This window comes from Equus asinus, chromosome 10, assembly GCF_041296235.1.
Source record: "Equus asinus isolate D_3611 breed Donkey chromosome 10, EquAss-T2T_v2, whole genome shotgun sequence".
NCBI classification, from domain to species: Eukaryota; Metazoa; Chordata; class Mammalia; order Perissodactyla; family Equidae; genus Equus; species Equus asinus.
This window is the reverse complement of record NC_091799.1, coordinates 16,758,887-16,784,595: the sequence shown is the minus strand read 5'-3', so window position 1 is coordinate 16,784,595 and position 25,709 is coordinate 16,758,887. Positions and strand designations below refer to the sequence as shown.

Sequence of the window (25,709 nt, the reverse complement as noted above, 5' to 3'; positions counted from 1 at the left end):
ACAAACCCAACTAAAATTGAATGCCAATCCTGGCTCTGCCCAGACTCGCTGTGTGACCCTGGGCAAGATGGCCCCTCTCCGGGCCTCAGTTTCTCCACCTGCACGTCTAAGCTGGCCTCCAGTGCTGACACCCCAGGACCTCACGGCTGCTTTGGGCCACGGCAGCCCACTGGGTCTGGTGTGTCCACTGCCATGGATCGATTGAGGCCTTCTCTGCCCTGACCCTGAGGTCTCTGGGGCATTTGGTAGAGGAGGGAAGACGGTGAGTGGGGAATCCTTGGTTCTACCTCCTGCCATGCGTAGTGGGGCCACGAGGATCAATGTACTGTGTACCAAGGCCTTGCTAAGGCGACTTCGCACCTCTCTTTAAGCCATTATGCCTCAAAGTTTCGAGAATCTGGTGAAAGCTTTGGATGCTCTCCCTATACCAGACACATCTCTCCACCCATTCTCTCTCTCTCTCTCTCTCACACACACACATACACACACTCTAATGTACAGTTTCAGGAAGAGGGCTAGGACCAGCCCTCCGACATCTGTCCTGACCTTCAGGTGAGCAGCCTCTGGATTTAGAGGACAGATAACCAGCTTTGGCACACAGACATTAGGGGCCAGGCCCTACACTAGGTGCTTTGTGAGCATCAGTTTACACACCCATTCATTGTTTCCCTCTTGGGCACAGAGCTGGACTACACTTCCCAGCCTCCCTTGCAGCTAGGCACAGTCACACGACTGCGTGCTGGCCAATGGAACATGAGCTGAGGTGATGTGCTCCCCCCCCAACACTTTTAGCCTGGTCCACAGAATTCCTTCCACACCATCCTCCACACTCTCCCTTTCCCCTTTCACAAGATTACTGCAGAGGAAGATAAGGCCCTAAAACATGCAGAGCCACAAGTTGAAGGAGCCTGGGCCCCTGAGTGACTGTGGGGAGCAGGACCCTGGCCCCTCCCCACCAGCCCACATACACTGTAATGTGAGCAAGAAAGACACTTGTTTTCTTTTTTTTTTCTTTTTTTGCTGAGAAAGATTTGCCCTGAGCTAACATCTGTTACTAATCTTCCTCTTTTTTTTTTCCTCCCCAAGTTCCCAGTGCATGGTTGTATATCCTAGTTGTAAATCCTTCTAGTTCTTCTATATGAGCTGCCACCAGAGCGTGGCAACTGACAGACGAGTGGTGTGGTTCTGCAACAGGGAACCAAACCCAGGCCACCAAAGTAGAGCACGCCGAACTTTGACCACTAGGCCATCAGGGCTGGCTCAAATAAACTTTTCTTTGGGGGCTGTTTGTTACATCCATTAGCCCATCCTGACGAATGCAGCATTTCTATTACCCCCATCCAGGGAGCTTCTCTTCGTTCTGAAGGAATCCATTTCAGGTCTCCTTTAAAATAGCAAGTTTCCCCACTGGCTTCAGCCTGGGATCCCTGAGGCTGGAGAGGGCCCATGGCCGGCCCTGTGCTGGAGCCCACCTGAACTCAGGGCATCTTCTCCAGGACCCCGATTCACAGCCAATATGGGCTTCACGCCTGCACTCAGGCCCCTCCACCCCAGCTTGCCTCATTTCATTATGTCTGTAGTCTGCCGTCTTCTTGTTCCATCCTGTGGCCTCCCGTTACTTTGGCCGTTGCCTGGGGTCTGAAGACCAGCATTCAGGGTCAGCTGTATCTATCTGTTTTTCTCCCTGACAAACAGCTTCTTGAGGGCGGGGCCTGGAGCTGGTTCACTGCTGAAGCTCCTCATGAGCAGGCGGGGAGGGCTTCTGAAATGCTGTGGTCTTTGTAGTTTCACAGCACGGACAGGCCTTGAGAGCACTGTTTCCAGAATCCCATTTTCTTGGGCACCTGGATTCCAGAGGGATAAGCTGGCCTCTGCCTATGGCTCCGCTCCTAAATGGGTTATAATGGGGCTCCGGAGGGGAGGGGCCGGGAGTCTGGGCCTGAGCTGCCTCGCTCTGGTCCCGTTTCCCAGCCACAAACTGCACCCTGGCCCGGGCCCTACATGCTGGGAGACTGCGAGACAGGTCAATGCCCCTTACATCCCCACCGTGGGCAACCCTTTCTCTGACTGTGCCCCAGAGGGAGCACAGGCCCCCACCTTTTTAATAATTCAGTCAGTCTCCAAACTACCTTTAGCCCTTTACAAAACCTTTTGCCCTCCATTATCTTCCCAATAATAATAACAACAACATTAACGCTATTTCGGGGTATGTGCCAGGCCCCAGGCTGGGCCACTTACATCCTACATCTCTCTGGGCCCTCACAGCAGCTCCTGGGGATGGATGCCAACATCACCCCCATTTGACAGATGAGGAGGCCGAAGTTCCCGGAACCCCTCCCCAGCAGCCCCCAGCACCAGCTGTGAAGGCAGCGGCTGGGGTCTGGCCAGGCGGGTGTGTTCCGACAGACAGGGCTGCCCAGGACTGGGGCTCCCACTCCAGCAGTGGGAGAAAAACCGTGGGAGGAGAAGAGGAAGGTGAGGCCCTTGGGGCTCTGGGCAGCTCCCAGCGCCCCCACTCCTTGGCTCTTTTCCGTGGGTCCTTGCCCTCTGCCCATGCCACCCGCTGGTTTGACCCCACCCTGGCCCTCATTTCCTCTCTGGTTCCCACCATCAGAAGCATCTGCCGTGGGCCTGGCTGTTCGGTTTCTCCCGAGCAGACCCAGCAAGCGATGCCTCTCTGAGGTTGTGTGCTCACTTTGCAAAACAGCAGAAATTTATAGCCCAAGTAATTGATCACGGTGCCTCCGCCTCCCTCCATCTCTCTCCGTCTCCTAATTCCCTTCTCCCTGCTCTCTTCTCTCTTTTTTCTCAGCGCGCCATCTGTGGTGTCAGAGAAAAGGAAGCCAAGGGGGGGGGGGGGTTCTAGTCCCAGTTCTGCCAATTACGAGTCACATGAACCTCAGTTTCCCCATCCGCAAAGCGGAGACGTTAATAATACCTGCTCACAGGTGCGCTGGGCTGGGCCCTGTGGGTGCTGGGGCTGTGAGGAGCCCCGTACAGTGTGACTTTACTCCCTAAGGCAATCTGTGAGCTGGGGTGGCTCTCGGGCCCACCTTCCAGATGGAGGCACTGGGCCCAGAGAGCTCAGGGCGTTCGCTCGGGCTCACAGAGGTGGTAAATAGCAGTCCTGGGCTTGAACCCTCGATGGTGGTGCTGCAAAGCCCAAACCATTATGCTACACTGCCTCCCTTCCCGCCAGGGTCAATCAGGACGGAGGTGACGGGCCAGGCCTCCCGATCCCTATGTCACTTCCTCCTGGGGCTCACCATGGGGAAGAAATGGAGGCTCTCGGGGCAAGGGGGAGTGCTTTGCCAACTGTAGAGTGCCGTGATGATGGGAGAAAACTTCACAGTCGTTTCCCTCCCTCGGCTATCTGGGAGACTCTGGGCCCTAAGCACTTGCCTGGCCCTCAGATTTCTCCTCTCCTTCCAGAGAGCCTGCGTGAACAGGGGCCTCCTACCAGCTGGGCCCCCACACCTGCTGGCCTCCTGGTACCTCCAGGGAGGTCCATAGAACCTTCCAGAATGACCCACAAAAGGACTCTGAAGAGTATTTCACTCATCCTTCATGCCCTGCATACCTGGCTGGAAAGCCCCCTCCGGACTCCCAGTCGAGTGCTCGCTCAGAACAGAATTTTTGTTTCATTCGGGAGAAGAATTTTTCTAGGGGCCAGAGCTTGTCTTTTTCCTTCCACTCCCTTCTCTTTCCTCTTTTCAGTCTAGGTTTCTCCCTGCTCCGGTATGTCTCTCTCTCCAGCTGTCTCTCTGTCTCTGTCTCTGTCTCCCACCCTCCAGCCGCTGCGATGACTCGCTTCCCTCCCCTGCGTGGCCGCAAGGCCAAGCCGAGCTCCCATCGGGCTCCCTTAGCCTCCAAAGGCGCCTGTGCAGGCAGCACCTGCCTCCTGACCTTCCCACCGCAGCCCTGGGGGGCTGCACCTGGGGGGCAGCCGGGGCTTTGTTCCCCCCTTTCTGGAAGGACAGGACGCTCCAGCCCCTCCGGCTTCCTGCTCCCGCCTGGCTGGCGGAGATGAGAGCCGGCTGCAGAGCTGGGAGCCAGGCAGCAGCATACAGAACAAACAGAATTTTTTTTTGCAACTAGAGGGGGAAGCACAGAGCTAAAAATAAAACGAAAAGATCAGTATCTGTCAGTCTGACAGCTGATTGGCTGCTCGGAGATGCATATAATTACCAGCAACTGGCGCTGGGTAGGCAAAGCCGGGAGAAACTGCTGAGACGAGGTTAGGATTTAACCTTTAAATTCTGGAGCCACCGGAAGCCGAGGAGAGGACGACGGGCGTCGGCGCTAATGAGGCTGGGGGTGGGCGGCGGGGCGGTGGGCCGCCGAGTCCGGGGCAGATCCCGGGGCGCCTCCGGGAGGGCCCTGGGCGCCCTCCGCCCCGGCTGCCTCCCCCATCAGACTGGGCGTGCGTCTGATTGGGCGGCCGGAGGTAGTGTCCTTCTCCCCGCCCAGCTGGGGGGCGGTGTCTTCCGGGAAGTCAGGGTCTCACCCCGAGGGAGTGAGGGCGCTGCCTGGGGCCCTGGGGCCCTTCCAGGCCGGCCTCCTGGAGAGGCGCACCCCAACCCCACCCACATTCCTCCGCCTTTCCCTGCCTGGTGTGGGCTTCCGCCAGCCGTCCCCGCTCCCCTCCTTCCTTCACCCCAAGTCACCCCGCTCCTGGCTGTTTCCTGCCCGGCCTGGGGAGGGCATCTCGGCGCCTCAGGCTCGTCCCATCCCCAGAGATAGACAAGCACCGCAAGACTAGAGGGATGTTGTGGTCTCCCTCGGCCTCAGTTTCTTCATCTGTAAAATGGGGGTGATGATAGCAGGTCCGCCTGGGCGCTCAGCAGATGCCAGGGGTGCTGCAGACCCAGTCTTCTGATTCTCTCACCAGAGCCGGGAGTCAGAAGAGGCGGGCTCTAGTCCCAGACAGGAATTGTGGCTTTCTCTCTTAGAGCTGGTCTCCCCATCTGTGAAGTGGGGCTAAGGACTCCTGCCCTCTGACCTCTGGGGGTGTCGGTGACAGTGCTCGGTGAACTGCACCTGTTGTAGGAGGTCAGAGAGAACGTGCGGCTTCTTGAGCCCACTGCTTTCTCCCCTCCAGGCCTTTGCCTGTGCTGTGGCCTCTGCCTGGAACTCCTTCCCTCCCTCTGATTCCAGCCCTTCCCTTCAGGGCTTCTTCCTCTGGGAAGCCCTCCCTGACTCCTCGGCAGGCCCTTTCCTGCTTGCCCCGGCTGTCTCACCTCCTACTCAGGCCCTGATTATCTGCCTTGCATGCAGGACTGTGAGCCCTGTGAGGGCAGGGCCCCACGCCTGGCAAGGCCCTGGCCCAGGGCCCCTCGGGAAGGGAGACAGCCCGGTCCCTGATGCGTGGCCTGCCCTGTGGCCTGGGGAACCAGGAGGATGTGGGAACCACCTTGTGCTTTGCTGCGCAGGCGTGGGGCAAGCGGTGGCCTTGGTTGGTGAGGAGCTGTCTTTCCCCAGTGCATCAGGGAACACCCGGCCCTGCCCTCTGAGCACTGACAGTCTCAGGTGATGCCCAGGGGAGGCTGCCCCTGTGTGTGACTCCTAAGGAAGAGGGAGTTTCAGAGTGTGCCTGCCAGCACTGGGCTGGGTGGGGTGGTGGGTGGAGCTGCTGTGGTGTACCAGGACCTAGAAAGCCCAGACCGAGGGACCAGAGACCCTGCTGGAGCTCCTCACTGGGGCGAGATGCAAAGGGCAGTGGAAAGAAATCACAAGAGTTCCCACTTGGGTGGCCTCGTGGTGACTGCTTATCTTGACCACTTAGAGCCCTTACCTCACTGAGTGCCCACAACCACTCGTGACTCCTCGAAGGCATGCTATTGTTATCCAGGTTTTGCAGATGAGGAAACTGAGGCACAGAGCAGTTAAGCAACATGGCTGGTGAGGGCAGAGCCTGGCCTGCCCAATGCCCCATCCCCCACGGCCAGGCCCAGCAGCCCTGCCTCTCCGAGAGGATGAAATGAAGGAGGTGGAGGGAAGACACGCTGATGCAGAGTCTCGAGAAGGCTTGTGTGTGTGGTGTGCAGAGGGACTCCCCTTTGGGGTGTATTTGAGAGATTTCCGGAAGATTTAAACTGCTTTTCAAGGATTTGAGAGTGTCACACTGGTGTTTCTTTTGAATGTGACATGGTGATGAGACTGGGCCCCAAGGCAGCCCGGTTTTATTCAGGTTACAGTAATAATAGCAGCAACAAAAGCAGCTGTCCCTGACCGCATGCCCGCCCCGAGCTCGGTGCTGGGCTCAGCCTTGACGTGGCTGCACCCTCGGAGCCTCCCCACCAGCCTGGGCTAGAGATGCTTCTCCTCTCTGTGTTCTTTCTTTCCAGTGGGTCTCAGAATTGGTTTGTCTCCACATTTGCTGCCTCCCGTTAGGCAGTGAGGTTGGTGAAGGCTCCACTCTGGTCTCCCCCAGGCATTGCTGAGTCCTTGGCACCCAGCATCTGCTCCACAGAGAGCACCTGGACAGTAAAGCTTTGCTGGACACATTTCAGATGAAGAGACTGAAGGTCAGGGAGGTCGCACAGCTTGCCAGGAGAGAACCCCAGGTTTCTGTGGCTCCAGAGCCCAGATTCTAGTCACCACCTCTCACAGCTGCTTCAGAGACCCTCTCTGAGACCCCTGAAGAAAGACACAGAGCACGAATCCCCCCACCCCACCCCCACCCAGGGTTCTCAGGCCTTGTACTAAAACCTGAGAGGCTTCTGAACGGACCCTGCCCTCTCCTCACCTTTTCCTTGCTTCCTGGGAAATCAGAGGAGAGTTGGCCAGGGTTAGCTCTGTCTTGGGCAGGTCACACTCTCCCGGAGTTGCCCGGTTTTTTCGTGTGATCTGATTCAATTTTCCTTCCTTGTCACATTGGGTCCCACTCAGAGAAATCTTTCAAGTGGATGTGCCTTTACTATGTGACCATGACCCAGTTAATTCATATGTGCAGTTGATCACTGTTGCTTATCTCTGTGATAGGGCCCCTCGTTCTGGGGCTTTAAGCAAACGTCCCAGAGAGGCCAAGGGCTATAAACCCAAGATCCTAATGGTTAAGAGCTTGGTTCTGCCACTGAGTGACTTTGGGGACCTCACTTGACCTCTCTGAGCCTTGGCTTCCTCATCTGTAAAATGGGCATGCATGGGAAGTATCTATCTCGATTCCTGGCTATAGGTGGGGAGAAGGAAGTCAAGCTTTCTCTTAAAAAAGAAAACAAACCACATTTTGCACAAATAATATATGATTTTTATCCCTATACTTTAAGAAATGTTGGTTTAAAGAAAACCTGTCTGGATACCAACCAGTACCTGAGCGCCCGCCACATACCCAGTGTTGCAATCAGCCCTGGGAAGGATGGTGATCCCCCGCTTGTGGGCGTGTCCTGCACGCTAGGCATGGTGGGAAACTCAGTGAGAAACCAATGAGCCTGGCTTTGGCCCCGGCCCCCTGTTTTGCTGATGAACAGAGTGAAGTCCTGCTTCCAGCAGGGGCTCAGCGTGGTGGGGAAGACACCCCATAGGGACTTTGGGTCCTGCCTGCAGGGTACCCAGTGAGCTCTCAGGGTGCAAAGATGAACCAGAGGTGGTTCCTGCCCTGGAGGAGGTATGTCTCCTAGCAGATGGGGACACATCCACAGAGCAGAGACAACACGTGGTGTAGTTGATCCACACCCTAAAGAGTCACTGGAAAGATCCCCACAGGACCTTGACTTACAAAAGTCCCCTCGAGCCAGCCCTGAAGGTCTAGTGGCTAAAGTTTGGCTCTCTCACGCCTGCACCCTGGGTTCATTTCCGTGGCGTGGAACCACACCACCGTCTGTTAGTTGCCATGCTGTGGCAGTGGCTCACACAGAGAACTAGAAGGATTTACAACTACGATACACAGCCATACTGGGGGGCTTTGGGGAGAAGAAGAAAAAAAAGAAAAGAGGAAGACAGGAAGATGGGCAACAGATGTTAGCACCAGAAGAATCCTTCCGCGCATAAAAAAGATGTCCCCTCCTTGGTGTGTCGACATCAGAGTTCTAGGCCCTTTACTGTGGCTGATGGATGGTGCGTTTTTTATATCTCACAGTGGACTCCTCTTGAGCTGTATTTGAAATCTAGTTGGCTTGACCGTCATTGTCCTTGACCTTCACCCGTTCTAGTCCACGGTCGTGGGGCCTCTGGACCAGGGTGTCCAGCTCCTGCTACTCAGACACATGAGACTCATTTTTAAGAAGCGACTGTGCTCCTCCTCCCCAATCCTGTCCCCAAAGGTGACTTCTAGTCCCGGATGGGAGGACACTTTCCAGTGGTCATGAGCTCTGGGGTCCCCCCCACCCATGAGATGTCTCCAGATGGACGAAGCGTGTCCAGGAGTGAAGTTGGAAGTTGGTTGCGAGCCCCCGGCATCCATCAGCCTTCCAAGGCCTGGCCTTGAGCCTCTGCACGCTCCTGACCAAAAGCTCCACGGCCTCAAACCTCCTGTGGGTGTGGGGTGGAGGGGGGAGTGGTGGAGATGGGAGGGGTGGAGGGGAGGGTCGGGCTAGAAGGAGCAAGAGAAGCCGCACCCCAGCCCCACGTGTGCACTCGGACGTGCCTGAAGTCGAAGGAAGGTGCAGAGCGGAGTGGAGGCCGCAGGGAGAGGTCCACGCCCCGTCTCGGTGCAGGTTCCTACAAGAAATTCAAGCATGGCTGTGGTTGGTTTCCACTCGGCTTCGCTGAAAACCTGCAGACAAGAGCCCACACGTCGTCCTCAAGGTCAGCTTTCGTGGAGAAGGTGGTGCAAGGAGCAGCTAGTGAAGACCTGGGCTGTGTGCCCGGCCAGCCACCCCCCCTTTGCCTCCCAGGGCGGTGCAGGCACCAGGCTGTGTGGGGGTGGGGAAGTACTTACTTCATTTTAAAGAAAGTATAAGAAGCAGTTGCCGCCACTGAAAAATAATGGACACAAATGCCCTCCCTTCAGGAACTCCCATTTCTAAGCTAATTCCTCTCTACATTCCCACCAGAAAAGCCCCTCCTGCTGTTACTTGCCCCAAAGCCCATGTTTGGCCAACAAACAAACTGTGTGTGTGAAGTAATGTAAGCTTTCTCATTTGGGGTTAGTCAAGGACAACGATGATGCTTGCTCAGCTGCCATCAGCCCCAGAGACTCTGAACGGGCACAGTGGGTGGAGATAATCCCAGTTAGAGCGAAGAAGCCTGATGTCGCAGGTAGCCCGTGGTGGCCTGGCCAGCAGTAAAGGTGCGTGACCATCGGGGGTTTCGGGAGGCTGTAGATAGCTTGGAGCCCCGCAGAGGGCCTTTGAGGGCCCCCCAGGGAACCCCAGATTGGGAACCACTGGGCTAAGCCAGTTGACAGTCCCTGAAGCCACTCCCCTTTCCCCATCAAGGAAGTCCCATGTGGCAGGGTGTCAGGGGAGAGCTCGGTGGCTGTGGGGTCATCCTGACTCTTCCATTTATTGGCTGTGTGACCTTGGGTAGATGGCTTCTCCTCTCTGAACCTCTGGGCCTCACTGCCTCCCTCCTGGGTTGTGAGCCCCCTGTAAGGGCTGGGTGTCTTTACTGTTGTCATTACCTCTTGTCCGGGTCTCCTGACGTCCTACCCCCTCACGCCCTGCTCATCTCACTGGATTTCGGTGAGAAAAGGGGGCACAGAAAATGGGTCTCGGGAAATTCCGCTTGGAACCCCTGAGAAGTCTGTGATGGGACAGAGAGCCTGGGAGGGGAATAAGGAGGGCGGGCAGGGCAGCCCGTTGGCAGGCAGGCTGAGGACATCTTGAGACGGCAGTTCTGGGGTGCATCCGATCCCTCCCCAGCTTGAATAACCCCCAGATCACTTGAGGATCTTGTTCAAGGGGCAGATTCTGAGGCAGCGGGCCGGGGCAGGGGCTCCCAGGTGAGGCGGATGCTGGGCCAGCGGGGCCACGCTCCGAGCGGCAAGGTGGCCATACCAGGGCCTCTGGCCCGAGGGAGGAGGGCAGGCCACTTGGTGTCTGGAAGCGATGGCTCCAGACAGGCCCCAGAGCCCCAGACTGTCCCTGCTGGGAAAGATGAAGCAACGTGAGGGTGAAATTATGTTTTCAACAAAAGAAAAGACCTCTGCCTCCTAGCGTGTAGAAAGATCTCGTTCCCACCCCCATGCAGCCCCAGGGGCCTAAAAGAATGTGGTTTTCTGAGCGCAGCCTTCCCTCAGTGAAGGGGGTGGATTTGCTCTTAAAAAGTTGCCTGTGAAAGGAATTTTTCTCCATCAGACGCTATTTTCCAGCGGTTCGTGTTTTAAGACCACGGTTGCATTCCCACCAAGAGATGCCCAGCTCTGAGGCCGGGGTACCGAGGATGCCGCGAGCACGAGGAGTGCAGAGTTCAAGGGCGCAGCGTGGCCCACGTGCCAGTGGGCTGCGAGCTGATGAGCTGGAGCTACAGAGTTTGGGAACGAAAATCTGAGTCCAAAATGGTCCCCAAATAGGCTGAGGTCCACCGCCAGACACTGGCCCGGAGCCCTGATCAATACCGTTGATTGTAAGACCGGTGGGACCAGAGGGGACCCAGGGCAAAGCGGCCCCACAACTGGAAAAAGAGGCCAGAGGGACTGTGCGCTGGGGGAGGCGGCCGTCTTGGCTTTGTATCCAGCGCCTCAGGCCACACTCTGAATATCAGGCTGGGAGTGTTTTTGTTTTCATAAATGGGCACAATTGTTTAATGTGCCCGAGGAGCCTGCTGCCATGATGGTTTGCCTGTGTTTCCCAGAGTGCTCTGAGGCGGTGAGGCCAGAGTTCCACAGAGACTCCTGGGAAATGCTGGGTTAGGAGAACGCTGGGCTTCGTTGCCCAGCGGGGCCTGTGCTTGATGTACCAAGGAGCACTGAGGCTCTCGAGTAAGAGACTGACGTGCACAGTCTGCTCACACTCGTGGGCCGTGGTTTTCCAGAGCATAGCCTGCGATCAGTATTCCAAGGACTACACTTTGGGAAGCCAGTCAATGAAAGGCCCTGGTAGCTAAAAGCTCTCCCTGTTCCTGTATTAGTTACCTCCTGCTGTGTAACAAATCACCCCAAACTTAGTGGCTTAGAACAATAAGCATCTATTATCTCAGAGTTTCTGTGGGTCAGGAATTCAGAAGTGGTGTCACTGGCTGGTTCCGGCTCCTGGTCTCTTTGGAGGTTGAAGTCAAGGGGTCGGCTGGGGCTGCCATCATCTGACGGCTTGACTGGAGCTGGAGGACGGGCTTCAAAGACGGTGCCCTCGCAGGGCTGGCAAGGTGGCGCTTGCCATTGTCAGAGGCCTCGGTTCCTCGCCACAGGGACCTCTCTGTGGGGCCGCTTGAGTCTCTTCACTATATGGCGGCTGGTTTCCCCCAGAGCAATGCAAGAGAGCAAGACGGAAGCCACCGTGCCTTCTGTGACCCAGCCTTGGATGGTCCCTGCAGTCATTTCTGCGGTGTCCTATTGCTCACCCAGGGCAGCCCTGTTCGTTGTGGGAGGAGCCAGAGAGGTGTGAACACAGGAGGCAGGAATCATCGGAGAACATCTTGCAGGCTGACTACCAAGGTAACCATGACTCAGGACCAGGACGGATAACTTGCCTCATCCCCCAGCTGGTTTCTTACCCTTTAGTGCCAGTTGGTGAGTGAGGACTGAACCCGCTCACCTGTGCTGTGAAGGCGGGAAGAAGAGGTCTGGGACTCATCAGCCACGCCCAGCCCCAGGGAACAGCAGCAATAACAATCATCCAGCCCCTTTGGGGGAGCGCTCACCCCATGCCAGGTGCCTCCCGGACATCACGGCCGCTGCACAATCCTTGTCCCCAAGCAGTAGCTTCCACCAATATTTCCAAATCAGGCCACTCATTCTATGAAATGCATAAAATGAGATTTTTTTTCGTGATAACGGCTACAGCCACACCAGCAGCTCTGCCTTCTGGAAGTTCAGAGACAAACTCCTGGCCCGGGTGAGCCCAGCTGGAGATTGGAGTGGAGAGCAAACTGGGGTGGGTTAGATGCTGAAGATAAACAGATAATAGGGGAGATGAAAGCTTTATTTCATGGACAGTCGCAGACGAGGAGTCAGGGCGAGCCGGGGGGATCTTTGCTTTATGGAGCCTCGTTGCTGTGACAAGTGGTCACATCCCCAGGCTGGGAGGCCGTGAGGCCCGGGGGTGAGGAGCGTGCACCTGGTGCGTCCCGGGCCTGCCCATGTCTATTACTCGCTGTGTGACCCAGGCAAGTGACTTCATGGTCCTCAGTTTCCCTTCTGTAAAATGGGGTCATGATGGCGAACTCCTCCCGTCATGATGAGGATTCAGAAGGTTCCGGAATGCTTTTTCATGGCCGAGCTGATGGTGGGTCATAGAGGTGGTGGCCCCCAGGTTCGAAGAACTCTTGTAGAAATGCCATTGCCTGGAAGGAGGCTCGGTCACGCTTATGACCAAGAATGGACCCATCGGCTGCTGCCCAGGGAGCCTGCAGGGTGACCCCTGGGACCTGGAAGGAACCCAGCCCCCCTTCTGCTGGGGGCATGTGCGGCCGCGGAGCCGGCCAGGCCCCTTCCTGTCCTGTCGGGGCACAATTTCAACAGAGGGAGCGTCCTTGGCGTGTTTTGCCCTCTCAGCTCGCAGCTGCTGAGCAGGACCTGGGGAGTCCCAGCCAAAGGCCAGGCCAGGAGACAACCCTTGGAAAGCAAGACGCAGACCTGTGCCCCCATCCTGCAGCCTGGGCCCGGGCCCATGGAGGTGTTTGGGCTGTAGGTGCTCAAGGCGGGTCCTTGGGGCCAGGCTGGCCTGGGGGCACTTGGCTCCATCCCTCAGAGCTGTGTGACTCTGGGCGAGTGCCTCCACCTCCCAGGACCTCGGTTTCCCCATCCCTAACATCTGTGGCTGGGCTGGCCTGCTGGCCCTCAGTGGGTTTGGAGGAGCCCGGGGCTGGCCAGGAGGGCCCGGCGCCCACGTGGGTGTGTACGGGGTGGACCCAGACCACCCCTTTCCTCTCCAATCGGGCAGCTCCGTTTAACCGCTGGTATGTTGGTGTTCTGAGTAATACCTCATTTAAAAAAGAAGGAGGAGGAGAAAGAAAAGGAAACGTTCTCCAGCGAAAGAATACAGTCCAGAAGTTTCCGCTAACTTACTTTGTCCCTTGGCTCATTCCTTCATGCTCTGAGGGGGCAGAGACGCGGACTCCCTCCGCCAGCTAGGTTCAGCGACCGTCCGTTTCCAAACGGTTCCTGGTTTTCTGGATTTGAATCTCTGGTTCTTTCAGCCTCTGTGAAGGCCCATGAGAGAGGGAGACCAGAAGGGGGCTTGGGTTGAGGGTCCTCAGAGGTTCTGGGGTCTCCTCTGTGGGTGCCAAGGTCACAGCGGGCTGGGCCTCCTCTTGGGCCACGCGCCGTGGGCATCTCGGATGCATGCCCCTCAGCCCCAGGGCTGGGCACACCCACGGGGCCGGCCCAGTGCTGCCCCGCCACCTGCACTGGAAGCCTCGGCTGGCCTTGCTGCCTCTGGGGCTGCTTCTTCCTCTGTGAAGTGAGGAGGCAGTGAGCCCGATGATCTCTCAGCCCCTTCTAACTTCAACGCTCTAACTGCTGCATTTATTGAGCTCTGGCTGTCTGCAGAGTGGCCTCTGGGGCGTGGGGGGGTGGACCCCAGCCTGGGACAGGTGCCCGCCTGCTGCCTCCAGCTGGGCTGGGGATGGCGGGGCTCAGAGTGGCCCTCCCAGCCCCAGGAGACCCCAGGCCAGGCCCAGCTGCCAGGCTGCCATTTGAAAGGCCTCCTGTTGGTGGCACTTTGGCGTGGTTTGGGTGCTCCGTCTTAGAGCAGATCTGGTTTGTCCCTGAAAACACGCCGGCTCCCTCTCCGTCAAGGTTCTGTTTTTCTCTCCAGGGAATTTCAGTGCCTCGAGCTAGACTGGACCATGTGATTCCCCAGGTGAAACCCTTCCGTGGCTCCTCACTGCCCTCGAAGACAGTCCAAGCCCGGGAGTGTCCCAGGGCCTTCTGGGGCCCGGCACAGGGCAAGCTCTCCCACCTGGGGGCTCTCCACCCCTCACCCTCTCTCCTCCAGACACACAGACTAGACCGTGTCCACTTCTGTCGTCTCTCTAAAGCCTCACGCTTGCTCTCCTCTGCCTGGAATCCTCGCTCTCTCCTCTTAAGGCTGGCTAAATGTCACTTCCTCCAGGAAGCCCTCCCTGCCTAACTGCGCCTTGAGTTCTTGCCCAGGCTCACACCGTCCTTCTCCTTCGCATCACTGCTCATGGTGGTGATCTCAGATTGCCAGTGTATCTGGAGCGCGGGCTGTGGGATTTTCATGCCTCGTACCCGGCGTAGGCCCGGCCCCCAGGGGCAGCTCTGGAAAGCTCTGCTGAGCAAATCCAGGCCTGGAGACTGTGTGCGCACGACCTTCAGCCTGTTGGTCCAAGTCGGCAACCAGAGGCCAGCTGGGGCCGCCAGCCATTCCCCTGCGGGTCACTCGGGGCCTAGAAAGCCCGGTGGCCAGCGCACAGCCGTCCTCGGGCCGCTGCCTGGAAGGAGGGAAGGGGTTAAGCGTTTCTGGGCCTCGTGCTGTGTCTGCGGCAGTTCCCTTCCGCAGCAACGGAGGTTGGGGAGGAATGTTTGCAATGCAGCGCGGGGCGGGGGGAGGGCGGGCTGCTGGAAGTGGGGGCCTGGGGGGGGCCGCGGGCCAGGCTCCCCAGTTGAGCAATCGCCCAGGCCCAGCCGGTTCCTGTAACTCCCGCCCCTCCCGCCTTTTCCCGCCCTGCCGGCTTCCTCCACCCGCTGCCTGCCGGGCAGTGGGGGCGGCCTGTGCTCTGGGGCCTGCAGAGGGAGGCTCAGAGAGCAGAGGCCAGGGGTGGAGGGAGGGGCTTCCGGGGAGAGGCAGAGAAGGAGTGCAGGCAGCTCTGCCAGCTTGGCCCAGAGAGGGCAGGGTCTTTGCCCAAGGTCACACAGGGAGCCCCACCGAACTGGGCCACACCCTGATTCAGCCTTTTTGTTCCCGTAGCTCCAGGACACAGCTCGATGCAGCTTGGAGGTCATGCTGCCACTCAGATGAGAAGCTCTGGATCACAGGGAGCTTCTCTCACCTGAAGGCAAAGGCCCCCAGCCCTGGCTGGCTGCTCACTCAAGCCTAGAGTTTCAGAGAGGATGCCGGCTCTCTTCAGGCTGGGCACACCCGCCCCCCCACCCCCACCCCAGCACTGCCCCCTGCCCTGCCTGTCCTGGGGACGCCGGTCACCTGCATTCCTTGCCTCCAAGAGCGTGGAGTGTATAATGAAGGCCAGACTCGAGCGGCTTCTGGAAAGACCACCCTTCCTCCTTCTGGTTCCCTTCAAGGAAGGACCTTCATGGCCCCCAAGTACTACAAATCCTAGGCTGAGCCTGGGCACAGAGCAGATTTCCCTCTCTGGGCACACACCTATGGGGGGCGGGGGTGGGGAGCAGCATTCCCTTCCGCTGCAGAAGGAGCTCCATCTATGTTGGCAACCCGATTCGAATCCCGGTTCCACCACCTTCAAGCTTCGTGGCTGCAGCACCTCTTTCTGAGCCTCAGTTTCCCCATCTGGAGAGTGGAATTCAGAGTGGGGGTGGGTGGAGCGGGCAGCATGGTCTGGTTCTGCCGAGGCTGCGGGCCACTTGCCCTTCCTGGTCCCACAGATGTTCAGCCCATTCGGGGCATGCTCCGGGTGCCCCACTCCCGGCCCTGGGCTTTGCCTGAGCTGCAAAGGATGATGCGATGGGAGCCCTCAGAGGTGCCGCCTTGGCCGCATCTCACTGGAACCACAGTGGAGCTCCTGGGCCATGTCTGGAGGGCGGGGTAGGTGATCCTCGTGGGCTGGAAGCTCCTGTGAGAATACCCCATTTACAGGTGAGGGGGCTCGCAGGGGGAGTGGCCGGCCAAGCCCTGCGACATAGAGAGATTTTAACCTGGAGAACCACGCCAGTAACACCAAGGGCCCTCCTACACTCTGCTCTGCCCCCATTTACTGAGTCCTTACTGCGTGCCAGGCAATCACTGACCTACTTTAATCCAACAACAGCCTAAGAGGAGGGTATATTGATCCCCAATTTTTTAGGAAACAGAGAGGTTGATGCACTTGCTCAAGGTCACAGTTTGCAAAGAGTGGAACCTGACTTTGAACTCAGGCCACCTGCCTCCAGAGCCTGTGCTCTTGGCCAATCTCCTCTGCCCCCGGCTTGGGATCCAAGCTCTGTAGACAGGGCCGGGGCCACCTGGGGTTAGCCGCTTAAGCCCCAGAGGCCCAGAGTGAGGGAAAAATCTCCAGCACCCCGCGGGTCCGCGAGGGCTGTGCGGTCATCACTACCACCGGGTGCAGGGAGCTCAGAGGGGCCAAGCCTCTGACTCTAGGGCGCGCAGCCGGCTCCGCGCCCCCTGGCTCCCTGTCCAGGGGCTCCACAGAGGCCGTGGTCGGAAGGACCCCCAAGCCAGCTGGGTCCCCTGACAGACGGACAGAGGACCTCTCTCCACACGCAGCCTCCCGCCCCGGGGATGCGGGCAGCGCGGCCTGCCACCTCCTCCGGAGCAGGTTTCCTTTAAGACGGCAGAAGATTGATTTCCTGGCAGGCTGCGCGCGAGGAGCGTCCACGCGGTTTGCACGTCTGCATTTTTACGGCTCCGTTTAATATGTATGCAAATACCCGCCGCCGCCGCCGCCGCGCACGCGGCCGTCCCGGCCCGGCGCTGGGAGGCCTGATAGATGGGGCCGGGACGGAGACAAATGACGGGCTTTTCTAATTTCTTTCTCTTTTCCGGAGGCTGGGGAGAGGGGGGCTCAAGACTGGAAACCACAGCGGAGATTTAAATATATGCAAAATTGTTGTGGGTTGGGGCGGGGTCTGGAAACCTGAGCCGGGAGGAGAGCATTCCGTGTTTTCCTCGGTGGCAGTCGCGCAGGAGGTGGCCCAGCCCCCTGAGACCCCTGTCACCTCCGGCGGAGGGAGCGGCTTTGCTCCGGAGAAGCCGACTGCGTCCTCGGGAAGCGCAGCCTCAGCGCAGAAAGAAGGAAAATGCGGGTTCTTTTCGGCCCCATCCGCCAGGAGGCCGCTGCGTGTGTCCATCGCACCCCCACTTATTTCGTTGGGCTTCCAGAGCTTATAACTTTATAGGTGTGATGTCACTTAACTCTCACGGTTGCCCTAGGAGGTACATCACACCCATTGTACAGATAGGGAAACTGAGGCTCGCAAGAGTAAGGCCCTTGGGGAGAGTTGCAGAGGGAGGTGGGGGGATGCACTCCCAGAACCGCATCCTTGACGCCGCGCAGCCCTCAGCCATCTCCAGCTCTGTGGGGTGTGCTCCCAGCTATGGGGGGTGGGGCGGGCGCAGAATGTGCCCAGACTAACCCCCCAACACACAACCCGTGCTCCCCCATCCCACCTGCCCCCACCTGCCTGACTCAGACTGAGCCTGCATCACATAAGCCTGCATCAGATGGGGCCTGAGGACTGAGCCCCAAATTTTCAAAATATTATTTAGGCCTAAAATTTGAGGTGTAGTTTTAATGGAATCTTTCCTAATTTCTGAGGATTTCAGGTGACGGACGGGGTAGCTGGGGGCAGCCTGGAGGGTCCTGTGAGGACAGAAACGTTTCACAGAGGGGGCGCCAGCCTAGAGAGGGGGCTTCTGGAGCAGACAGCTCAGGCCCGCTGGAGACCCGAGTTCCACGTTTGTGTGGTGTGTATGTGTCAGTGTGTGTGTGAGGCTGGGATTGTGTGTCCATGCACACACGTGTGTGTCAGTGAGCGTGTGCATCGAGGTGGCAGCAGCTGAGACCGCCATACTGGCAGCTGGCATGCGAATTTCCCTGCGGGCTCCCATCCCCGTGGGGTTTGGGCCTCCTGTCTCCCCCACCCCCACCCGAACCTGCTCCCCTCTCCAGGGAAGCCTGTGCTGCTTCAGCTGCAGAACGGGGGTAGGACGGGGGCTGGGGACTTGAGAAGACTGAGGCACCCCTAAAGGTCTGCAGCCATGAGGAGGACTTGGTTATGGGGGATGGGGTGTAGCCTGTTGCCTGAGAACTCTGGGCAGGAAACGAGGGGCGCGCAGCTCCCCCAGGAAGCTCTCCCTGTGTGTACGTGTGTGCATGTGTGCATGAGTGTGGCGATCCAGACTTGCATATGTCCATTCATAAAATGCTCCTCCTCCCCCCTCTTCCCTCTCCCACCCCACCCCTTCTCTCTCCCACCTCCACCCTCACCCCTCCTGCCTCTCCCACCCCTACCCTTCTTCCCATCTCTCAGGTTCACCCCGCCCTGGAGTGCCATGAGCCATCTCTCCTGGAGTCTCCCCCCTCCCTGCCCTCCTCCCCCTTCCCTGCCCCTTTCCCCCCACTCCCCACCTCTCCCCTCCCACATAGGTGTTTGTTTGTTTCCTTCTGTCCACTGTCGTCTCCCCCACAGGAATGTGAGCCCCATGAGAACCTTGAAATGGGGTGCTCAGCACCCCTCTGATGTCTGGGAGCATCTCGGGACCCCTCCCCTGCCCAGGCCAAGCTCCTTCTCCAGGCTCAGGTCTTCTCTGGTGGGGCTCCTGCACCCCGGTGTCCATGGAGCCCACCCAGACAGGGACCCAAGTCCCACGCCCTCCCTCGCCTCGCCTACGTCTTGGGACAGTCCCCCTTCTTCAGGCCTCCTCAGGGTGTCCCCTTCCCGAGCTGGCCTGAGCCACCATCCCAGCACCCACAGTGCTGAGAGCGATTGTCACTGGAGCCTATTGGCATCAGCACGGCAAGAAAGTCCTTTCCATGAGAACCGCTGTGAGTGGACATCAACGCGGCCCCTCTGAACCCCTGCTCCCCTGGGGGCCTCTGAAGCGTCCTGTAAAGCCAGCCCCGCCACCCAGAGGCCCGAGGGTGGTGAACCCAGGGGAGAGTGGAGCCCTGGGTCTCCCTGGAAGTGATGACTGTGTAATTCTTGTTCTCACCTGCCCCTGCTGCAGGAGGGCGGCACTGGGTCTGCGCTGGGCCTCCCGCACCCCGGCCGGCCGCACACACATTCGCTCTGCAAATAGCTGTCGGAACAGACAAGTGGCAGGTGGCGGCCTCCACAAAGGCATGGGCTTTGTGACACATCTGGCGGGGACTCCAGTCGGTGGCCCCCTTGGAGTCTGCACCTTCGCTCCCCAGCTGGTTGGGGGCAAGGGGGCTGCTGTATGTGGACTGGCTGAGTCAGGACCCAGCCCTGGGCCCGGGGCCACCACGGCTCTCGCTGATCTTGCTGACGGGGCTGAAAATGCGTCTGCGCGGCCCTCTGCAACCTGCCATTACTCACGGTCGGTGTTTAGCCCCAAGCCAGGGGTGACCGGCGGACCGGCAGGAGGCTCGGTGTGTGCTGAAGGAGGGACGGCCCGAGGCTGGGCTGCGAGAGGCACAGCGGGAACTGTGGGCAGCTGCTCAGAGCGCCGTGACCATGTTTTTCTGAGCTGAAAAATTAGGACACGGGAGGTAGCTGAGGGTTTTCTCAGATTTGTTCATTCAATGTGTGGAAAAGTCTTACAGAGGTATGAAAGTTGAAGCTTATTTGGTTATATAAGTAATGGATTGTCTTTGTTGAAAAGAATCTGAGTTTCCAAAATCAGGGAGATTCTGGGAATCAGTCAGTCAACATGACTCACATTCTGGGGGCACCCGGGTCAGCCCTGTCCTTGGTCCTTGCACTGTGACAGGGAGTGTGAACCTGGCCTCACAGAGCTCTTGTGGGGAGGCTGACGTTGCTCCAATAATTTCACAATTCAGTACTGTGAGCGCCTGTAGGCACCGTTCGACCATTTAGGGCTGTGAGGGCCCAGGGCGCCCATGTGGACCGGGGCTGGGATGTCCAGGAAGAAGCGCATTTCAGGCAGGAGGAAGAGCATGTGCAGAGGGCCTGTGGCAGAAAAAAGTGTTGGGTGTTTGCGGAACAGGAGGCAGCCCAGGTGACTGGAATGTGACCAGTGAGGGAAGAGGAGGTTGGACATGTCAGCAGGGGCCAGTCCAGACAGTGCCCACGAGCCCATAAGAGTGTGGTAGACTTTTTCCTGCCAGCAATGGGGAGCCATGGACTGTTTGACACAGGCGTGACCTGGTCATGCTTCTTGATGTTGATGAGAAGGAGGAGGATGATGATGTTGGTGATTATACGCAGTGCTTCGTGAGCGCTGACCATGCACCAAGCACCATTTCAGCCGTTTTACAGATGAGAAAACGGGGGGGGGCTGGGAGGGGAAGTGACTTATCTAAGGCCACACAGCTGGTGAACGGCAAAGATGGAACTCGGACTGAGTCTGTCTGGATCCTACGTCCCTGCTCGCATCCCAAACACAAAGCTGCCCTTGTCCGGAAGTGGAAGGCCAGGGGGCGTGCAGATCACCCCACTTCCTGCTGCGCTGTGGGGCCGCGTCCTCTCTGCTCGGTGTCCCAGGCCTGGGTGGGAACTGACGGTCACAGGGTCAGCTTGGGCTGGAAAGGCCCAGCTCAGTTCCTCCTCAGGCCCAGTGGGGGAAGTTGGGCTTGCAACATCCCACGGCAGCTGAGGTTCTGGAGAAGTTGGGATCCCAGCCTGTCCGCTGGGGCATGGGTCACACTGCAGCCCCGGGAGCACAGGCCCAGTCACCTGTTTGGGAGCCGAGGACTTTGAGCTGCGGCTACAGCATCCCCCCCGAGTAGCACAGCACCCCGGCCCCTGCTCCCTCCCGTGGAAACAGACCTAGGTGTCTGCACCACTCTAGACTCACCGGTGGCATTTAAAAAATCCTGCTTCCCTTGTTGATCATCAGGGAAACACAAACCAAAACCACAGTGAGACCCCACCTCGCGCCTGTTAGGATAGCTACTGTCAAAACCCAGAAAGTAACAAGTGTTGGCGAGGATGTGGAGAAATTGGGAGCTCGTACAGTGTTGGTGGGAATGTCAAATGGTGCAGCCGCTACGGAAAACAGTATGGAGTTTCTCCAAAAAATTAAAAATAGAATCACCATATGATCCAGCAATTCCACTTTTGGGTATGTATCCAAAAGAATTGAAAGCTATATGCGCGCCCGTGTTCACTGCAGCATCATTCACAATAGCCCAAAGGGGGGGAGTCACCCAACAGTCCATCAACAGATGAAGGGACCAACAAAACGTGGTGTACAGTATACATTACAGCGGAGTACCAGTCAGCCTCAAAAAGGAAGGAAATTCTGACACTCGCTTCAGGACGGGTGAACCTTGAGGACACGTGCTAAGTGAAATAAGCTGGACACAAAAGGACAAATACTGTATGATTCCACTTATATTAGGTACTCAGAATGGGCAAACTCACAGAGAGGAGAACAAAGGAGAAGGTTGGATGCCAAGACCTGGGCTGTGGGGGCGGGGGGGAGGGGCAGGATGGAGAGCTTTGTTTAATGGGTACAGAGTTTCTCAAGATAAAAAGAGTTCTGGAAGGGCTGGCCCCACAGCGTAGTGGTTAAGTCCGTGTGCTCCGTTCTGCGGCTGGGGTTCCTGGGTTCAGATCCCGGATGTGGACCTGGCCCCATTCATCAAGCCATGCTGTGTTGGCATCCCACATAAAATAGAGGAAGATGGGCACAGATGTTAGCTCAGCGACAATCTTCCTCGAGCAAAAAGAGGAAGATTGGCAACAGAAGTTAGCTCAGGGCCAGTCTTCCTCACACACACAGAAAGAGTTCTGGAGATGGATGGTGGTGATGGTTGCACAAGAATGTGACTGTACGTTATGCCACTGAACTGTACGCTTAAAAATGGTTACGATGGCAAATTAAAAAAAAATCGTATTCTAAGTTCTCTCAAGTTGTCAACAGTGGGCTTTCTTTTAAGTTGCATTTACAAGAAATAAATTAAAATACCAGATGGGAGTTGTCATTAGAGCAGTTAAGAATCACAGATGCCGTATTCCCGGGCAAGTGTCCTCCCCTCCCGGAGCCTGAGTTTCCTCACTGGGCAATGGGGATGATGATGGTGCCTCCTCTGGGGCCACTGCGAGGATTCCATGATGCCTGCAAGGTGGTCCAGCCGAGGCCGGCGTCCAGGAAGCACTCAGCACCCAGCAGTCCTCAGTCCTGGCAGATATGCCCCAGGCGTGTGGGGTTTGGGAACAGGAGCAGCACAGGCCCTAGTCAGAGTAGAAAAGACCCCTTGCCCAACAGTACACCTGGGGAAACTGAGACCTGGAGGAGTCAAGAGACTTGTCCAAAGTCTCTGGGCTTCCCTTGAACCAGAATGTGGTTTTCCACGTCTGTATCAGTTAGCAAGGCTCGGTTGTGCTGCGTAACAAGCGAGCCCCACATCGCAGTGTCTCACACAGCACAAGTCTGTTCTGCATCCAGCAAAGTCTGCCGTGGGTCCAGGAGCTTCTCCAGGGCAACTGCCCTCCATGCGAAGGCCCAGGGATCCAGGCTGCCTCCTGCTGGTGGCACCTCCATCTCTGGGTCCCCAAGGCAGGGAAAGAGCATCACATCCCTGCCTCCCACACTCCACTGGCCAGCACTGGTCACATGGCTTCACCCCACGCCTGAGAAGGAGAGGATAACTATGGGTAAGCCCCGGAAGTTTCTTCTCACCATGCGAGTGGGACGAAGGCCAGTGGATGGCTGTCTCCAGGACATGCTCACAGTGAACTGAATCAGAGAGAAAAGGGTTTGAAGCTGGAATGACTCCCCCTCCTACCCAAGCCCCCCGCTCCTTCCCAGAGCAGCCATGGTGAGCCACGCTAACGGCCGGTTTACAAGCACGGGTGTTGACGTGCCTTGTGGACATACAGTTGTTCTCAGCCACTCCTTGAAGAAGCCGGTGGGGGTCTGTCCAGCCTCTTGCTCTCCCACCGGGCGGTGCCTCCACCTGTACGTAATCAGTGCCCCCGATGGGTGTCCAGGCCGTTTGCAAAGTTCTGCTATTATAAACAGTGATGCAATGAATTTCCTGCACGTTTTCCCTTGTCACCCATGTGAGTGTTTCTGTGGTGTAAATTCCTAAAAATGGAATCGCTTGGTCAGAGGGCAGGTGCAGCGAGCAGTCTGACAGCTTTCCAGTGGCAGGGGCTGCTCCAGGGTCAGAAGGAGCTTTTAAGAAGTGTTGCTAATGGAGCCGAGTGAGTTTCGGGGACCAGGGTGAGTCCTCCGCCCCAGGGGGTTTCCAGATGGGACACCAAAGAGGGGAAGCAGGAAGAGGGACGCCCTCTCCATCTCGACTCTGATGCTATATCTCCTCTCCTTCTCAGGACCTGCCACTCTTGCTGTGCCCATTTTACGGATAGCAAACCCCAAGTTCCAGAGAGGTTGATTCACTTGCCTGAAGCTGCCCAGCAAGCAGCATTTGAACCCCGGTCCCAGCCTGGGTGGAGTCCTCTTGGGTTCCAGGATCCCAGCTCCCTGCTGGACACCTCACGGATCCTTTCTTTACTGGCCCCTCTCAAAGGCTCTCATGTTCCCCCCAGAGCTTTCTTTTGGCGAGTTTCTGAAACTCGTCTTCCCTTCCTCGCGTCTAGTGTTTTGGCTCCTCCAGCGGCAGAACCATCCGCCTGTTACTTTTCTCCTTTGTTGTCTTCATCTCTGCTCCATCTCTTTGCAAGAGCATCTCGGTTTTTACCACCTTTAGTCTCATTGATTTTCAAATTTTCTTTCTTTTTGGGGTAACGTCCCTTTTGTTCCTGGAAAAAGACGATACACCTTCATTGTAAAATAAATAAATAAATTCAAGCAACACTGGAAACCACAAGCAAGAAGATGAAAATCACCAACGCCCCTCACCCACAGATGACTATGGTTAACGTTTGGTTGCCTGTCCTTCTGCAGATTCTAAACATTTAATGTTTTGAGCCAGCCCTGACAGCCTAGTGGTTAAAGTTCAGCACACTCTGCTTTGGTGGCCCCAGTTCGGTTCCCGGGTGCCAAACCACACCACTCGTCTGTCAGTAGCCATGCTGTGGCGGTGGCTGACACTGAAGAACCAGAGAGACTTACAGCTATCCACAACTATGTACCGGGGCTTTGAGGGGGTGGAGAGGAAGAAAAAAGGAGGAAGATTGGCAACAGATGTTAGCTTAGGGCAAATCTTCTCCTGCAAAAAAATAAAAAATAAATAAGTAATTTAGAATTTTATTCTAAACATTTCTAACCACCCACTCTAATGGTAATGATAAGGAAAATCTCTACCTTTCTCCCTAAAGGTGGGGTGTATGAATCACCAGACATGAGTTCCCTCCCTTCCAGTGCCATCACTGCCCACAGCTTTGCCTGGGCCTCTGCTGCTGCTTCTGCTCCCAGGTTGGAAGCTGCTGTTCCAGCTCCAGGGAGCAGACCCTGCAGGGCCGGCACCAGCTAACTGGTGAAAATGGTTTCCCCACCTCCAAAGAGATTCCACCCACTCGCTCACACTCAGGGAGCAGGAATCTCACCCCTCACCTGCCGGACACCGAGAGGCTGAGACCCAGGCCGGTGTGTGTCTCCAGCTTGTGGAAAGGCAAGTTGGTGTCTCTCTGCTGTGTCCTCTCTCCCACCGCCACCCGCTGTCGGCAACACTGACTTTGTAAGCGCAGAGCCGACGCTGGCCTGGGCCTGGGTGGTTGGACAACCTCAGGCGGTTTCCATCGGGCCCTCCTCCTCGGGGGCCCTTCACCTCTCGGGAAGAAGGGGCCGCAGTGGCCTGGCCTGATTTCCCTGCGATGAGGCATGACTTGGGGGTGGCCTGGTGGCGCTGGCTCCAGAACCCAGCCCAACACAGACGTGAGGGAGAGCTGTAAGGGAGTGGGACGATGGGGACCCTCAGGACCCTGCTTTGGGGCCTGTTGGAGACACAGGGCTCTGGCACTTTGGGGACAACATCCACTGGGGAGTGGCAAACACAGCTGTCACTGCCCGTGGGGGCAGCAGGGGCCCCTGGCTGAGGGGGGGAGTGTGCGTGGAGGGCATGGCTGTGCCCACAGCACGGGCAGCTCTGCCCAGACACCATGGCTGTCTCCGGCAGCCACTCCTCAGACCTGTTCTCAGATCTGTTCTCGAGCGTCTGTGAGTCCTCCCCCCCAGGGGCCCAAAGAAACCCCCGGGGACGGCTTGACACTGACGGTGAGTGAGAGCCGATGGCACGCAGTAGGTGGCTGTGCTGCATCCTCAGGGGAGGGTGGTGGGTGTCAGGAGCGTGGTTTTGGAGTCAGACAGACCCAAGAGTGTCCTAGATGAGCCTCGTACTGGCTGTGTGACCTTGGGCAAATTACTTAAGGTCTCTGGGCCCCAGCTTCCTCATCCACACTGTGGGTACAGCAGCCTCCACTTGGCGGGCCCATTTTGGGGACTGAAGGCAACGACCCTGTGAAGCGTTCTGGGCCTGGCGAGTCCTCCCAGAGCCCTCCCTAAGTTGAGCTTCTGTTTTTGTTTGCGCTTGGGGTGGTGGCTGGCAGGAAGTTGCGTAAGGGGGGCACTTCAGGAAGCTGCAATCCACTGACCCAAACGGCTCCTAATGAGTCACAACAGTGGGTTTCAAACTGGGTTTTTTACACCCACCTTCCTGTCTCAACCGTGTGCCTTATTCTTTCTCAAAATAAATCTTAGTGATCGATACTGAGCCAAGCGGGTGACAGCTGAGGGCCCTCTTCACCCCCGCCCCCAAAGCCCCCTGGGGTCTACACAGGCTTGAAAGCCACTGCTTTAGGCCAGCCAGGGTGTCACTGGCTGTAGGAAGTAGAGGTGGCAGATAGATATACCAGGAGGGGAGAGTCATTTTCCCAGCAGATTTCTCACTGGGCTTAT

General features: G+C 57.4%; 1 long non-coding RNA gene across 1 annotated transcript; it reads left to right on the top strand.

The window, feature by feature from the left end:
• Positions 1-5,399: 5,399 nt before the first annotated feature.
• LOC123289277 (uncharacterized) lies at positions 5,400-25,504 on the top strand. The gene is made up of 3 exons (XR_011506201.1): positions 5,400-5,529; positions 5,852-23,075; positions 23,186-25,504. It is a non-coding gene; the product is annotated as an uncharacterized lncRNA (long non-coding RNA).
• Positions 25,505-25,709: the final 205 nt, after the last annotated feature.